Source organism: Ictidomys tridecemlineatus, chromosome 7 (genome assembly GCF_052094955.1).
Source record: "Ictidomys tridecemlineatus isolate mIctTri1 chromosome 7, mIctTri1.hap1, whole genome shotgun sequence".
In the NCBI taxonomy this organism is placed as follows: Eukaryota; Metazoa; Chordata; class Mammalia; order Rodentia; family Sciuridae; genus Ictidomys; species Ictidomys tridecemlineatus.
The window spans coordinates 35,797,011-35,816,316 of NC_135483.1; positions in this window are offsets into that span (position 1 = coordinate 35,797,011).

Here is a 19,306-nt window from a genome sequence, read left to right on the forward strand (position 1 = left end):
TAATTCAATTTGGACACTAACTACCCAGAATTAGTTCAGACTCCACAGGTTAAGGACTTAGTCCCATAAGACTTTCCCCATTTCAGATGTCAATTGCAAGTGTCAGGTCACTCGATCTCCTGTGCTTTGACCAACTGACTAAATCAGAAGTTCCCACAACTCAATTTTCATGTGTAATTATTTGCTACAACAGTTCACCAAAATTAAAGAAACATTTCTTTTAGTTTTATGGTTTGTTATAAAGGAAACAATTTAGGAAGCTAAATGGAAGGGTTTCAAAAGGCAAGGAATGTGGGAAAGGGCATGGAGCTGAGGTGAACACCTCCATTTGTTCACCAACCCAGAAGCTCCAGCTCATGGGGCTTAAGTGTAACTTCTGACCAATCCTTGACTGACCACCAAGCTGTGATGATCCAGCAGTAACCCCTAGGTGGTAAGGCTTAAACATAAAACAAGATTTAAAAGTGGGCAGGGTGGGGCTGGGTTTGTGGCTCAATGGTAACGTGCTTGCCTAGCATGTGTGAGGCACTAGGTTCAATTCTCAGCACCACATGCAAATAAAATAAAGGTCCATCAACAGTTAAAAAATATTTTTAAAAGATGGGCAGAGGGCTGGAGTTGTGGCTCAGCGGTAGAGTACTCACCTAGCACGTGTGAGGCCCTGGGTTTGATCCTCAGCACCACCTAAAAATAAATAAAGATATTATGTTCAATTACAACTAAAAATTAAATATTTTTAAAAATGAGCAGAGTCATAAATAACTATACAGTGTACAGGAGACAGACTGTAGAATTAGTTCAGTCAGGTTGATAAACAACTAAAAACCCCACTGCCACAACCCCCAATATGGAGGAGCGTTGGGGAGTGAATCAGAATCCAGATGTACTATGTTACCTGAAATGTTCAATCTTAAAAACGATAATACATGCAAATAAATAGAAAAGTTTGACTATACACAGAAAGAAAAGCGATCAATAGAATGTGTCTGAGGAGGGTTTACTTGTTAGAATTTGCAGATAAAGACTTCAAATTTGTTATAATAAGTATATTTAACTAAAGGAAACTATATTTATATAAAGAAAAGTATGATAACAATACTCTCATTAAAGAAGTGTATCAAGGGACTGGGGCTATAGCTCAGCGGTAGAGCACTTGCCTTGCATGTGTGAGGCACTGGGTTCCATCCTCAGTACCATATAAAAGTAAATTAATAAACAAGATATTAAAAAACAGAAGAGTATCAATAAAAAATTAAATTCTGGAGGTGAAAAGCATAATAACTGAAATGAAAAAATTACTATAGGAATCCAATATCTGAACTGGCAAAGGAAAAAAAATCAATGAACTTAAAGTTAGATTAATAGATATTAGCCAGTCCAAAGGATAGAAAGAAAAGAATGATGAAAATAAAATAACAAAGCCTCAGAGAACCATGGATACCATTAAATATACAATATATGCTTAAAAGGAGTTAGAACAAAAGAAGATGGAGGTGCCATAAAAAATATTTGAAGAAATAATGAACAAAAACATCCCCAGATCAAAGTAAAACTCTAATGAACATCCAAGAAGTTTAGCAGCAAATTGGATGCATATTTAACAACCCCAAATCGCTTTATGTACATTATTATATTAATAAATGACTGCAGCCATATGATCATTTCAATGAAGAAGCTTTGAAAAAATCCAGCACCTATTCATAATAAAAATTTTCAGCAAATTAGGAATAGAAGGGAATAATCTAAAAAAAAGACATCAATCAAAAAAAAATTAAAAATCATAGTCCCAGCAGCTTGGGAGGCTGAAAACAGGAGGATCACGAGTTCAAAGCCAGTCTCAACAATGGCGAGGTGCTAAGAAACCCAGTGAGACCCTGTCTCTAGATAATATACAAAATAGAGTTGGGGATGTGGTTCAGTGGTCGAGTGGCCCTGAGTTCAATCCCCAGTACCAAAAAATATATAAATAAAAAATAATTAAAAACCTATAACTCACCTTCAATAACTCAGAAGGTTCCTTGCCTTTGTTTGGGGTTTGTTTGTTTGTTTGTTTTATGAGATCAAAAATTTAATTAAAAATTAAACAAAAATTTAAATATACAATACAGTATTGTTAACTATACACTCTATGTTGTACAACAAATCCTTAGAACCTATTCATGACCATAACTGAAACTTTGTACCCACTGAACAACAATTCTATATTTCCCCCTGTTCCTAACCCCTAGCAACCACCATTCTATTTTCTGCTCCTATGAGTTTGACAATTTTGGATACCTTATAGAAGTAAGATCATACAGTCTTTGTCCTTCTATAATTTGCTTATTTCCCTTAGAATAATAAACTCGAGATTAATCCATGTTGTTACAAATGGCAGAATATCCTTCTTTTTGAAGGATGAAGAATATTCCTATTTTAATCAGCTTTTCCACTGCTTTGACTAAAAGATATGACAAGCATAATTTTTAGAGTAGGAAAAGTATATTTGGGGGGCTCATGGTTTCAGGGGGTCTCAGTCCATAGACTGCCAGCTCCATGCCTTGGGGATTGAGATGGAATCATGGTGGAAGTGTGTGTTAGAGGGAAGTGGCTCACATGATGATGATCAGGAAGAAGAGCCTTCACTTGCCAAATACAAAATATATACCCCAAAGTCATGCCCCCAATGCCCACCTCCTCCAGCCACTCCCTACCCACCTTCAGTTACCACTCAGTTAAACCCTCTCAGGGGATTAATTTTAATAGGTTGCCTTATTAATGCTCTCATAACCCAACCATTTCTCCTCTAAATCTTCTTGCCTTGTCTCACACATGAGCTTTGGGGGGACACTTCACAACGAAACCATAACAATTCCATTGCATAAATCTGTCACATTTCTTTATCCGTTCATCTTTGGGTGGACATTTGGGTTGTTTCCATATCTTGGTTGTTGTAAATAATGAAGCAATGAACATGTAAGTATCTCTTCAAGACCCTGATTTCAATTCTTTTTTAAAAAAATATTTTTTAGCTACCAATGGATCTTTTATTTTATTTTTATTTATTAATATGTGGTGCTGAGGATTGAACCCAGGACCTCACACATGCTAGGAGAGTGCTCTACCACTGAGCCACAACTCCAGCCCTAATTTCAATGCTTTTGAATATATACCCAGAAGTGGGATTGCTGGATCAGATAATTCTATGTTTAGTGTTTTGGGGATATTCCATATTATTTTGTATAATGACTGCACCATTATACATTCCCACCAACAGTACACAAATTTCTGGTTTCTCCACAACCTTGGCAACATATTTTATCTTTTGAAAAATCATAATTTTTCTCAGGTATAAGCTGATATATCACTATGGTTTTGATGTGCATCTCTCTGACGATGAGCACATTTTCATATACCTCTTTGTTATTTGTGTGCTTTCTTTGGCAAAAAGCCCAATTAAACATTTTGCCCATTTTTAAATCATTTTTCCCCTATTTGGGTTGTAGGAGTTTCATATATATCATGGATATTAGCCTCTCATCAGTGTATGGTTTGCAAATATGTTCTCCCATTACCCTCACTGACATACTCCGAAGCCTCTTGATCCAATCAAGTTGGTGATTCAGATTGACTATTGCACCTACTTATCTATTTTGCTTTTCTTGCATGTGCTTTTGGTGCTGTATATAGGTTGCATTTTCATTCTTGTTGAGGTTTGGGTCTTAAATGTCTCCCCAAAGGCCAGGGATTAAAAACTTGGTCCTATTGGGATGATGGTAGTATTGGGAGGTGGAGGAATCTTTAGGAGTAGGAGACTCCTGGAAGAATGTTAGAGTATCAGGGTCATGCCCTTGAAGAGGATATTGGAAACCTTGCCCACCCCCTCTCCTTCTCTGCTTCCCAGCTTCCCTGAGGTGAGCAGATTTACTCTACCATATTTTCCCCACCATGATGTTCTACCTTCTTCCAGGCCAAAATGACAAGCCATCTAGCCATGGACTGAAACTTCTGAAACCATAAGCCAAAATAAATCTTTCCTCCCCTTAAGTTCTTTATCTTTGGTATTTTGTCACAGAGAAAGCTGACACATTCTTTTGTTTTTTTTTTTCTTCTGTTACTATACAGAAACTTTTTAGTTTGAGGTAGCCCCATTGTATTAGGTTCTTGTTGTAGTTTAGACATGAGGTGTCCTTCAAAAGCTCATGTGTAAGGCAATGCAAGAAAGTTCAGCAGTGAAATGATTGGGTTATGAGAACCTAATCAGTGCATTAATCCACTTATAGGGATTCAATGGGCAGTAACTATCCACATAACTTGATTGGATATATATATCAGTAAATCAGATTAATTTACTTATCTATTTTGCTTTTGTTGTCTGTGCTTTGGGTGTCATACCCCAAAAAATAATTGGCAAAAAAACAATGTGAAAAAGATATTCCTGAATGTTTTATCTTGAAATATTACAATTTTAGTTCTTATATTTAAATCTTTAATCTATTTTGAGTTGATTTCTAGGTGTATGACATAAGGTAGGGGTGCAATTTCCTTCTTTTGTTCATGGATATTCAGATTCCCCAACATCCTTTGGTGAAAAAACTATTCTCATTGTTCTAAGCACTCTGGTTGAAGATCAATTGACTATATATGTGTGGATTTATATCTAGTTTTTCTGTTCTACTTCATTGTTCTGGTTTCTGACAGTATTATACATTCTAATTACTGTAGCTTTGTAATATATTTTGACGTCAAGAAGCATGATGCTTCCAGATTTGTTCTTCCTTCTCAAGATCACTTTGACTATTCTGGATCAACGATGGTTCCATATGAGTTTTAGGAAACATTATAATTGATGCCATAGAAATAAAAAGGATTGCAAGAGACTACTAAGAAAAATTATACTGTTAACAAATGGAATAACCTAGAAGAAATTGATAAATTCCTAGAAACATGCAACATCACAAGATGGAATAATGAAGAAATGTAAAACCTGAATATACCAATATCAAGCAAGAAATCAAAAAATAAGTTACCACCCCCACACACACACATAAAAACAACCAATAAACAAAAAACATCAGAATCTATGGCTTCACTGGTAAATTCTATCAAAGTGCTTAAAAAAGGACTAATTCTATTTCTTCTCTAACTTTTCCCAAAAGCCCAAAAAGTAGAGAACACTTCCAAACTCATTTTCTGAGGCCACCATTACCCTGATACCAAAGATGAAAATACCACACACAAAAAAAGAAAATCATACACCAATATCCTGATAAAAATAGATACAAAAATCCTCAACAAACCACTGAAAAACCAAATTAAACAGCACATAATAAATATCATACAGTGTATTCAAGTGGAATTTATCCCTATGATGCAAGGATAGTTCAATATTCATTAATCAATAAACATAAGCTGGGTGCAGTGGTGGAAGCCTGTAATCTCATTGGTTTGGGAGACTGACACAGGAGGATTATGAGTTCAGGCCCAGCCTCAGTAAGGCCCAAGCAACTCAGTGAGACCCTGTCTCTAAATAAAATATTTAAAAGGGCTGGGGATCTGGCTCAGTGGTTAAGCACTCCTAAATTAAATCCTCAGTACCAAAACAAACAAACATGAAATGCCAAAGTAATAAAATTAATAATAAAATATCACATGATAATTTCAGTAGATTCAGAAAAACATTGACAAAATTCAACACCCTTTCATGATTGAAAAAAAAAAAAACATAGGTTTGCTGGGTAATCCCAGCGGCTTGGGAGGCTGAGGCAGGATTGTGAGTTCAAAGCCAGCCTCAACAAAAGTGAGGTGCTGGCTGGGGATGTGGCTCAAGTGGTAGCGTGCTCGCCTGGCATGCGTGCGACCCGGGTTCGATCCTCAGCACCACATACCAACAAAGATGTTGTGTCCGCCGAGAACTAAAAAATAAATATTAAAAATTCTCTCTCTCTCCTCTCTCACTCTCTCTTTAAAAAAAAAAAAAGTGAGGTGCTTGGCAACTCAGTGAGACCCTGTCTCTAAATAAAATACAAAATAAGACAGGGGAGGTGGCTCAGTGGTCAAGTGCCCCTGAGTTCAATACCCAGTACCTGCCTCCGCCCTGCCAAAAAGAACATAGGTTTAGGAAGAATGTACTTCAACATAATAAAAATCTCCCAATAAACCTACAGCTAACATCATATTCAATAATGAAAAATTGAAAGCTTTTCCTTTAAGATCAGGAGTAAAACAAAGATGTTGACTCTTGTCACTTTTATTCAGCATAGTACTAGAAGTTCTAACCAGAGCAATGGGCAAGAAAAAGAAATAAAAACTTTTAAAGAGGAAAGAAAGAAGTTAAATCATCTCTTTTTGCAGATAAAATGATCTTCTATGTAGAAACCCTAACTATTACACACAAAAAAAATAGAGCTAATAAATGAATTCAACAAAGTTGCAGGATGCACATGAACACATAAAAACCAGTTGTACTTCTCTACAATGACAACAACCTGTCCATAAAAAAATCAAGACAAAATTCCATTTACAATACATTAAAAAGAATAAAATACTTAGAACTAAACTTAGCTAAGGAGGTGAAAAACATACACATGAAAACTACAAACATTGATTAAAGAAATTGGAGAAGACACGAATAAATAACAAGATACCCACATTCATGGATAGAAAAAAATTGACATCAGTAAAATGTCTATACTATCTAAAATGTTCTACACATTCAGTGCTATTTCCATCAAAATGCCAATGGCGTCTCTCTTTTTGTTCTTCTGTATGCAAATGTGGGACAGTAAGAATACAATCATTTTGACACCATTCCTTGATACAAATAAGGGAGCCAGCCAGCACTTTTACACACCATTGCATTAGTTTCATTAGTACAAATGTCACTAGTGAAAAAGTCAAATAATGCCCTAGTGTTATTGTGAAAATAGTTTGGACCTTGAAACCCCTTATGAAAAGGGGTCTACAGAACATTCTTTAAGAACCACTGTTCTCTAACAAATTACCTACAACTCACAATGGGCCAGGACAGTTTCATACCTATTCTATCGCCTGGAAATCCCTTCTCGCTTCATTTTTCAGAGAACTCTTACCGTTTTTCAAAGGCCCAATCCAAACATCATCTTCTTGAAACTGACCCTGACCCTTTCCTCCCCCACCCAAGTTATCATCTTGCCTTTTGTCTTGCCATAGTGTTTTCTTGGCATGTACCGCTGCTACAGTACTTAGTGATGCACTTTTTGTTTGCATATTTTATTAGATAACTCAATAATTTAATGAGGCTGGAATTTTATCATTACCTCCCAGGAAATCATGACAATGGTTGTTTTGTTCTTATTGTTGTGCATGATTTTCAACTGTTAAACAAAATAGTTCTCATTGGCCTACTTTGCATTATACATGGCATATTCAGTTCCTGTACAATTGTAGTTCTTAGTCAGATTCTCTTATGTACTTATTATTTTCACATATATTCTACAAAGAAGAAATAATTTACCTATCAAATCCCCATGGTAAATATACTGAGAGTATAGTATTTCGGGTGAAACGTTTTGTCTTTTTGTTCCCTTCTTTTTAAGTTCAAATAAAGCTTATTTACTAAAATTTTCCACTTATCATCAAAAGAAGAAAATAACTTCAATTTCTTAACAATAAATTCGCTAGTATGAAAAAACCATTTTATAACAGCGATATACTTATTTCATCAGTTGATTTTAAATGGAGTGTTATCGATATAATCAATGCATTTTTCATTTTGTATACTATTCATTTTTAAGGCTTGTTGATAAAAAAGAATACTCTTAACAGATTGTGCTTTTAATTGAAGAATTTTTTTGTCTATTAAGACTATTATGGGCACGGCCCTTTTATGCCATATGTGTTTGAAATTCCCATCCTGCCAGAAATAAATTTTTTTCAAATCGAGAGAATTATCTCTTCTCAGAAAAATATTCTTGTACACAGAAAAGCAATCATCTCGTTAACTAGAATGTGAAATGAGACAAATGACAGAACAAACAAGGAACAAACACATTGTCATACAGGAAGAATGTGCTTGCGTGCAATGCATTACTGCTGCTAAGACAAATAATTTGATGTATCAACAAAAAGTAATATACTGGGTGAGATATTTTATAGATGTGTGTGGGGGTGTATGTGTTTGAAGGATGGCTATTCTTGTTGGTAAGTGTTCATTATTTTATTTCAACCTAGGGAGAATGACTATTTTAATTCAGATATAATTCAGTAAAGACCACTGTGTAATCATTATAGCCATCAACAAACTGATTCATGTGCAATTGGTCCAAAAGTTACAAAAGCTGTTTTCTGAGTTCTTGTTTGTACCCACCATCTTAAGATTACATCAGAATTAAAGCATGCAGGACTTGAACTGACTTCAAAGACTAAACTTAGACTTCTAGCTAGTTTAGCTTTTTTCTTTTATTGGTTCATGTTTTCCATTTGGCTCCCATATCCTGTTCTAGCTTGATGCCCCTTCTAGAATTTCATTTACAAATCTTACAACTTTGGTTGGTGAAATACACTAATTAATACTGTTGTGGAGGCTGAAGATTTTAGCAATCTCATGACTTCTGCTTGGAAAAATGTCTGCTGTTTTTCCACTCAAGTTTAGCACCATATTGAACACAGCAAATGTATCTTACATGAAACTCTAAATGCATTTAATTAAAATGCATTTAAGGAGGACTGTTTACACTGTTATCTGTTGACAATACTATTTTTTAAAACATATTTATTTTTTAGTTGTAGCTGGACACAATACCTTTATTTTAATTGTTTATTTTTATATGGTGCTGAGGATCGAACCCAGGGCCTTGCACATGCTAGGCGGGAGCTCTACCACTGAGCCACAATCCCAGAACCTGATGCCAATACTATTAATCGTAAAACTCAAAACTTCCAATGCAACAGAACTTTTAAAATCTACTTTATTTTTTTTTAATATTTTTTAGTTGCCAATGGATTTTTAACTTTGTTTATTCATATGTGGTGCTGAGGATCAAACCCAGGGCCTCACACATGCTAGGCAAGCGCTCTACCACTAGCCACAACCCCAACCCTTAAAATCTACTTTCTTTTAATTAAGTTTATTTTCAAGCAAAATGATAAAGTAAAACCAGGCCATTTTATGATTTCTAAAAATTCCAAGTAATGCTTAAGCAACATTCTAGCTTTTAAAAACAGGCAATTCTACAGGCTTTGTAAATTTCTTATGACGATACTAAGCAGTATTAATTTATGGGACAAACTCCAGTTCCATAGGTTCTTGGCTTGCCTGAGAACCCTATGGAGCCCACTAAGTTCCTATCTGCTTGAGGAAGTTTTATATGTGACCCAATTTTTAATAGATTTTGGTTAGTGTGATGGTGCATACATGACATTTTACTTGAAATTGAATAAACCTAAAATTACTTGTGTTAATTTGGCTTCCAAGCTTACAGAGATCTATATGGTACCATCTATTTTGGGTTATTTCTTAGATTAGTTTATCTGTAGGCCATCTTGTGATGCTATTAGTAAATGTCCATTTAGTATTTCTGAGCAGCATGTCGAGACCATGCTTTTAGCAGGTTTTAAATCTTTGAAAGAATAGTAGGGTGTTCTGTAAGCACTGTACTTTGTAGATCATGAGATTACAATTCAGTTTCTGGCTCTTAGATTTCTCCAACTCTAGATGAGTGAGAACGAGAAAAAGACAAACTACTTTTAAAACTCCAAATTCACTGAGGTGGGATAGCACTCTTGTTGAGTTGGCTAACTTGGCTACATTCATTGGCTATCTATAAAACAGGGGAAGATGGAAAGGATGTTTTGTGAATCTGTGCTGTAGATTTAGCGATTTACACTGCCAATTTAAAAGCTCTATTTTTCCAGGTTCTCATATTGTCCAAATCCTCATGTATTTGAAAGCTTTATGTGTCCCTGGAGACCTCCTGATGGATGTGATTCCATCACACTTCCAAGAACCTGGAGATCCAGGATTAGCTAGTGAAAAGATAATTTATAATACATTTGCCCTGAGTTCTGATTGGCAGCATTTGTTAATATAGCCCCGTGTTTTCTCTGATGTGTGTGTGTGTGTGTGTGCGCAAACACAAAGGAATGACAAGTTGGTTCCAAAACAACAATTTTTTAAAATACAAGAAAAAAAAAAACCTGCCTGTGGCTTCCTTAAAATTGTTTTTCCTCAAAATTTCAAAAAAATATATTTTTCAACATGGCATGCTCCAAATTTTCTAACATTTAAATGAAAGTTTGTTTATGAAAAATAGAGAAATGTAATTCAGAAATGTATTCTCTGGCTTCTACTTCTAAAACACTTGTCACAGTCATCAGGGGCTTAACATTATGCCACTGGTATCCATATTCCTATTTTACTAGAGGGAATACAAAGGAAGGCCCCAAATGATAAAATGTGTTGCTTATATTCTTTCTCACACTCTTGTGCAAAATGAATGGCAAAGTTATGATCAGAACTAATAACATCTAAAAGTCCCTACTGTAGTGATGATGATTGTTGACATTTATTAAGCAATTTTTTCCTGAAATCAGGGACTGAATCCAGAAGTGCTCTGTCACAGAGCCAACATCTCCAGCCCTTTCATTTTTTATTTTGCGACAGCCTCTCACTAAGTTGCTGAGGCTGGCCTGGAACTTGTGATCCTCCTGCCTCAGCTTCCCTAGTCTCAGGGATTACAGGCATGTGCCACCCTGCTCAGGTATTAATACATTTTCATGTTCAAAGCTGCTTCATGTATTCCTCACAGCAACAAATAAAAACATTATTATTTTGCATATGATATAACGGTGCACAAAGAGGTTAAGTAATTTGTCCATGGTTATGCTGCTACAGCTTGTATCATTAAAAAATGATGGCTTGCATCATTAATTCCTCTTCAATCCATGAAAGACCTACTCAAATTGGCATCATTTTGGAGGCCAATGGCACCAAAATGAGGTGTGAGGGATGTTAAAATCTGAGTCTCACATAAAGCAAATTAATCTTCTCATTTTGACATCAATGATTAACATTGCGTATTTCCTATAAATTGAATAGTTTACTAAGTACTAAATTCAGATCTCATACCTTTGTGGGAGGTAGGTAGGTAGGTAGAACAATCTCTTTAGAAGCCTTTGACTTTTCTAAAATGTGATGCTTGGCTTTGGTTTTAGACCTGAGTACTTGGCCTAAAGGCACACTGACTCTGAAAACTTTGGTTTTTTTTTTCTCTATTAAAATACTATTTGAGCTGCCTGCACCACTACTGTCATTGCTGCCTCTGATTCCACTGCTGTCAGCCTGAGGTTGCTTGGAGGTCTTCTTTCAGAGCTGCCTGGAGGTCTCTTCCCTGGGCACGACCTCAGTTATCTCTGAAACAAATTCCCACACTACCTCTGCGGTCACTGCTGCTGAACTGGAAGTGTCCTGTCAACCAACTGCCTGCTGTACCTACTGTCTTTTTTGCTGCCTCTGATTCTGCTGCTGCCAGCCTGAGATCACCTAGAGGTCTTCTTTCTGGGTGCTGCTGCCCCAGAAGAAACCACTGCCCTGGATGTGACTGAAGCCGATACTGCGCTGCTTACCCTGGATTGGCTGCGTGGTGACACTGCCCCACAGCTGCACTTACTGCGCTGCTGCAGCCGCCACTACTGCTGACCCACTGCCTGCTGCCAGCCACCACCGCCACTACTGCGCTACCACAGCCTAGAGGACTGCTTCCAAGGAGACTCCAGGTTTGGTTGTACTTGGCTGCATCCATTTTGGGACACCAGCCAGGGCCTGGGGTCTGGGTGCCAGCGGGTTTACCACCACAGGAGCCTCTCTCTGGGGACTCCAGGTGGGACCTATACTGAAGACAAAATAAATAATCTTGAAAATAGAGTTGAACATGTGAAGAAGATGGTAAGAAACCATGAAGAGAACATCCAGGAATTATGGGATAACATGAAAAGACCAAGTTTAAGAGTTATTGAACTAGATGAAGGAGTAGTTGAAGGTTTCTAAACCAAAGGAATGCATAATCTTTTCAATGATATAATAGCAGAAAATTTCCCAGCAAATGAAACAATTAATGAGAAGAGAGCCTACAGATTGGGAGAAAATCTTTACCACAAGCAGCTCCAATAAAGCATCAATCTCTAGGATATATAAAGACCTCAAAAAACTTAACACCAAAAAAAAAAAAAAACCCAAATAACCCAGTCAATAAATGGGCTAAAGAACTGAACAGACACTTCACAGAAAAAGAAATACAACTGATCAACAAATATATGAAAAAGTGTTCATCATCTCTAGCAATTAGAGAAATGCAAATCAAAACTACTCTAAGATTTCATCTCACTCCTATCAGAATGGCAATCATCAAGTCGTATCTCATTTGCACTCATATCCTATTGGCCATATGAGGATATGGTATATTGCTGCTGGGACTGCAAATTGGTGCAACCACTATGGAAAGCAGTATGGAGGTTCCTCAGAAAATTGTGAATGGAACCACCATTTGAGCCAGCTATCCCACTCCTTAGTTTATACCCAAAGGACTTAAAATCAGCATACTATAGTGACGCAGCCACATCAATGTTTATAGCAGCTCAATTCACAATAGCTAGATTATGAAACCAACCTAGGTGTCCCTCAATAGATGAATAGATAAAGAAAATGTGGTGTATATACTCAATGGAATACTACTCAGCTTTAAAGAAGAGTAAAGTTGTGGCATTTGCCAGTAAATGGTTGGAATTGGAGAATATCATGCTAAGCGAAATAAGCCAATCCCACTAAACCAAAGGCTGAATGTTTTCTCTGATATGTGGATGCTAATTCACAAAGGTGGGGGGCACTAGGGAAGAATAGTGTTACCTTAGATTAGGTAGAGGAAGTGATGGGAGGGTAAAGAAGGGGATTTGGGGATAAGAAAGATAGTGGAATGAAACAGACATTATTACTGTATGTATATATGTGACTACATGACCAATATGATTCTGCAACATGTACACTCAGAAAAATGAGAAATTATATCCCATCTATGTATGATCAAAGTACATAAATGCTTTCTATTGTCAGTATAACTAATTAAAACACTTAAAAAAATTAAAAATACTATTTGATAATACAATGTTCATGGATGTATTTTTATATATAAGAATTGATTTAGCCTCTTGAATCCTCAAAGTATGGAGTAAGTAATTCAGTCTTTTAAATCTGAAAATTATTTTGAATAAACTACAAGATTGACTTTAATAACAGATTTAACAAGGGGGGATAGTAGAGAATAGGAAAGGTAGCAGAATACAACAGTTACTAGTATGGCATTATGTAAAAATGTGGATGTGTAACCTATGTGATTCTGCAATCTGTATTTGGGGTAAAAATGGGAGTTCATAACTCACTTGAAGCTAATGCATGAAATATGATATGTCAAGAGCTTTGTAAGGTTTTGAACAACCAATTCAAAAAAAGCAGATTTAACAGCTACTTAAATGGGTATGTGGGTACCTGCGTGTGTGTGAACTTTGACACCTAATGTTAATGCATATACTATGATATTGTTCACAGTTGATGATGATGTGAATGCTATGTAGCTTCCTCTTTATCTTTAAATATAGTCTTATCAAGTGCTAAGATCGTCAAGATAGGCCAGGTTATACTATTGTAATAAACTCTGAAATCTAACTGACTTAAAATCACAAAGCTTCTGTTTATTTGCTTGTTTTCTTATTACAGCCTTAGTAAGTCAGCTTTCCTTTGTGGCTCTCCCTCAAGCAGTTACTTAGGGTTATAGGCTCCTTACATCTTGGTAGGTGGCCATCTTAACACCATGACCTCCAGGATCATGTGAAAGGAGGAGAGAGACTGAGGCAAGTGTGCGAGGTGTAAGGGGTAAGGTAGCATTTTATGGAGAGGTCAGAAATCATATATCTCATTTGCACTCATATCCTATTGGCCAGAATTCAGTTACATGTCCCTAACATAATTGCTTGGAAGAAGGGGAAATGTAGAAATGCAGGATAACTAGGATAAGAAAAATGAAATAGAGTTTGGCAAACAGCATTTTCTCTGTCACAATTGAGGATCAACTTCTTGGAGAGCAAAGTGAAGAGGCAGAAACTACAACTGGGTTGCAATTATCTAGCTTCATACAAAATGTAAAGTGTCTCTAATTCAGTATGTACATTCCTTCTTTTACCTTAAGAATTTTTAGGGCTTAGTAGCTGCTAGTTTCACGCAGTCTTAGAGCTAGTAGTCAAAGGAAAATGGGTTACTAAATTTACCACATATTCCAAAAGCTGAATGGTACTTGGGTACTACTTAGATTCTTGATGTTTTATCTTTGATGTTACGAATTTACAGATTATTTTTTCTGTATCTTCAGTGCACAATAAGATCACTAAAATTATAGGAAGCACAAAAATAATATTTACATGTATTTCCTATCATATAAAGAACTTGAAGTGGAAATTATTGGACATAGCTTTGAATACCTTTATTACTCTCTCTATAAAAATGAGCTTAGTGTATAAGAATTTAAGGAATATTTGGGGACTTCTGGTGCTGGACATGAAGGAATAACTAGTAGCAGACCTCCCCTCCTACAGTAAATATTTGTTAAACTGAACAAAATAATCAAAGAAACTTTTTAGGCATTGAATGGTACATAGTGCATGACCACAATCCTTGAGAGAAAAGAAGTTTAAAATGGGAAATTTATTTTTTCTTGGTAATCAATTTTATTTTGAATTGACACATAATTATGCATGTTTACTGATTCAATATGATATTTTGATAAATGTATATATATTGTAGAATGATCGAATTGGACTAATTAATATACCCATCATATCACATGCTTATCATTCTTTGTGGTGAGAGCATTTAAAGTCTACTCTTTTAGCTCTAAAAATCAGAACTTTACATTCATCTTGGGGACATTTTCCAAATCACTTGAAGGAAATTGGAGCAGATAAATAGATTAAGGTTTGAAGTTGCAAAGGTGCCTAGAAATTGTAGGACAGGATATACAGATAGGAAGGAGTGTCAGTAAACTGCATGAAGGTATCTTTTGGCACTTGGCCAAATCCTAGGCTACATATGTTTTAGAAAAGATTCTGCAAGTCATATCAGAAAACAATAGCTGGAGGAGCTGAAAGCTAACCCAAGATTTTAGAATTTGTACAGCAGCACTGTGAAGATGTTGGAGTTCTGATCTGCTCAGAGTGGAGATACCTTATTGAGACTTTGAAACGGTCACGCCCTGGGAGTAAGAATCATTCCATGTGTACAAGGTCTACGTTCTAGAATTAAGGCAACCCTTCAATAGATCCATTCTAAGAGCCTAAAATAAGCCTTAGCTAAATAAAATTAATTCAACAGTAATTTATTTGTTTCAGGAAAAAACAAACAAAACCCCTCAACACTCTTAAGAGGAAGGTAACAAAATACAGAATTTCTCTGACAACCACATTTTTTTTTTAAGTTTCTGGACATGTGAAGTAACATGAGATAAATTATATAAAATTAAGAGGAAAAAATGGTCAATTGAAAAGATTCATAGATGACCTATATTTGGGGATTAATAATGAAAATCTTTAAAATTATAAATATGTTTCAAAATTTTAAAAATATTCCCCTTTAAACCTCCATATGAGACCACAGCCTTAGCTGGCAGACTGACTACAGTCTCGTGAGAGAGCTTGACTCAGAATTATCCCATAACATAGCTAAGTAACATCAGATTCCTGACCCAAAGATACTGTAAAAAAATAAATATTGTTTTGAGTCACTAAACTATTTAAAAGATTGAACAAATGGCTAAAGAGATAAACAAATCACAACAAAGAAAAGGAAGCTTTAAAAAAAGAGTCAAATGAAAATTCTAAAATGGAAAAATATAGTGTACAATTAAAGATGAACACACCAGAAGAAAGAGTAGTAAACTCAAAGGCAGGCTAATCAAAATTATCCAAATAAAAGCATGAAAATAAGGTAAAAGGAGAAAAATTAGGATGGAGTTCTAGAGACTGGTGGGTCAATATAAAATGATCTAATTTGTTTAATGGAGAAAGAATGGAGTAGAAGTATTGGGGGGTAATCAGGGATTGAATCCAGGGGCACTCAACCACTGAACCACATCCCCAGCCCTATTTTGTATTTTATTTAGACACAAGATGTCACTGAGGTACTTAGTGCCTAGCTTTTGCTGAGGCTGGCTTTGAACTTGGAATCCTGCTACCTCAGCTTCCTGAGCTGCTGGTATTACAGGCATGTGCCTCCTCACCTGGCTAGAATAAGTATTTGAAGCTACAATAGCGGGCTTAATTTTTCAAGATTTTATGAAAGATATCCACCTACAATCCAAGAAATTCAGAGAATCGAAACCAATAAATTGTATGAAGACCACATGTAGGTACATCACAGTCCATTGCTAAGCGGCAAAGGAAAAGAAAAAAGAAAAATCTTAAAAACACCCAACATCCAGAGAAAAACCACATATTACATTTAAAAGTACAACAATAAGAACAATTGCTTATTTTTTATCAGAAACAATGGAAGCTAGAATGGAGTGACTTTAAAGTGATGAAAGAAAAAAATTTTTTTCAACCTGGAATTTTATATTCAGTAAAAATATCCATCAAATTAAAGACCTTCACTTCACCTTCATCTTTTATTTTTTATCTTTTTTAGTTGTAGTTTGACACAATACCTTTATCTTGTTTGTTTGTTTGTTTATTTATTCATTTATCTATCTATCTATTATGTGGTGCTGAGGATCAAACCCAGCACCCCACACATACCAGGTGAATCTTATTCTTTGTCAGTCTGAAACTCAGTTGCCATAACTGATGGGGCCAGAGTCAGGGATTTGGCTGGCATGGTTTGCAGAGGCAGAGTTCAGGAGCTGCCCTACATAGTTAGGAGACTGATTATATAAAAGAAGACTGACAAAATAGCATAGCAGCCTCACTGTTCTAGAAGTTAGTTACAAATATGGTAAAGAGTCATGTAAGAATAAATTGTGAGGGATTAGGTTGGAATTGGAATTATTGGTGTCAATTTACTGTTTATAGTTTCAAATTATCTCATTACGAGCTACTTACTAATTATTCATAAGTTAAAGACATTTATTTACAATGGAGAAACAAGGCACGTGCCATTTTTTTGTTGTGGTGGTAAATCTACATAATATAAATTTGAAATTTTAATTATTTCAGTGTGTGTTCAGGGGCATTAAATACACCCACATCATGCAATCATCACTACCATCTCTCTCTAACACTTTTTCTTCTTTCCAAACTGAAACTCTGTACTCATTATAAATAATTCCCCATTCCCTTTTCTTCCAGCTCCTGGAAGCAGCTACCATTCTACTTTTCATCTTTATGAATTTTACTAATTTCAGTACCTCGTATGGGTAGAATCATACGGTATTTGTCTTTTGTGACTGGCTTATTTCATTTAGCATAATGTCCTCCAGGTTCATTCATATTGTGGTAGGTGGCAGAATGTTCTTTTTTTAAGGCTGAAACATATTTTATTTATCTATTAATGGAAACTTGGATTGCTGTCATCTTTTTTTTTAGAGAGACAGAAGAGAGAGAGAGATAATTTTTAATATTTATTTTTCAGTTTTCGGTGGACACAACATCTTTATTTTATTTTATTTTATGTGGTGCTGAAGATCGAACCCAGTGCCCCGCGCATGCCAGGCGAGCACGTTACCGCTTGGGCCACATCCCCAGCCACTGCTGTCATCTTTTGACTATCATGAATAATGCAGCTATGAAAATAGGTAGACAAATGTATCTTCAAGTCTCTATTTTCATTTCTTTGGGGTGTATACATAAGTATAATTTCTGAATCACATAACAATGCTCTTTTAATTCTTTGAGAAACTTCCATAACACTTTCCTAATGGCTGTACCATTTATATTCCCACCAGCAGGGCACAGGGTTCAAGTTTCTCTACATCCTTCATGACGTGTTACTTTCTGCTTTTTTTTTAAATTTTAATATTCATTTATTTTTTTTAGTTTTCAGTGGACACAACATCTTTGTTTGTATGTGGTGCTGAGGATGGTACCAGGGCCACATGCATGCCAGGCGAGCGTGCTACCGCTTGAGTCAAATCCCCAGCCCCTACTTTCTGCTTTTTGTTTTGTTTTATAATACCATCCTTTTGGGTGTAAATAAGTATCTCACTGTGGTTTTCATTTGCATTTCCCTAATGGTTTGTAATGTTGAACATCTTTTTGTGAGCTTATCAGTCTTTTATACATCTTCTTGGATAAAAAAAAATGTCTATTTGAATTCTTCAGTTGGTTTTAATTGTGTTGTTTTCTGTTATTGTTAAGTTGTAGGAATTATTTATACATTATTGATATTAACCCCTTCCCAGATATGTGATTTGCAAATATTTTTTCTTTCCATGCCTTGCCTTTCATTCTATTGATTATGTCCATTGATGCATAAAAGTGCTAAGTTTTGGTATAATCTAATTTCTCTATTTTTTCTTTATTTTGCCTGTGCCTTGGTGTCATGTCCAAGAAATTATTGCTGAATACAACATCATAAAGATTTTCTTCTAGGATGTTTATAGTTTTTGATCTTATGCTTAAGTGTTTGATCTGTTTTGAGGGGTCTTTTTGTTTGCTTTTTGGGGGGAGAATATAATCCAGCTTCAATATTTTGTATGTGGGCATCCAGTTTTCCAGACATTATTTGTAAATAATATTCATTTTTTCCATATGATGGTCTTGATGCCCTTGTTGAAAATCATTTGAACATATTTGCAGGGATTTATTTCTGGGCTCTATATTCTATTCCATTGCTCTGTATGTCTGTCTTCATTCCAATACCATACTATTTTGATTATTGTAGCTTTGTAGTAAAATTTGCAATCAGGAGATATGAATCCTTCAACTTTGTCCTTCTTCAAGATTGTTTTAGTTATCCAGGGACACATACCATGTTAACCAAGAAATGAGAACAATTAACACTGTGTACTTTTTGATATCATGCACCAAGAAGAACATAACATAATTGTTGTCCCCAAACACCCTTCACACACACACACACACACACACACACACACCAAAAATAAACCTCCACATCTTGATATATGAGATAAATCCAAACTGAAGGATATCTTACAAAGTAATTGACATATATTATTCATAAATGTCAAGCTCATGAAACACAAAAAGAAGAATTCATCCAGATTGAAAGAAATTAGACATGGTAACTAAATGTGATGTGTGAACCTGGATTAGATCCTAGACTTAAAAGAACATTATGGTAGCATAGTCATTA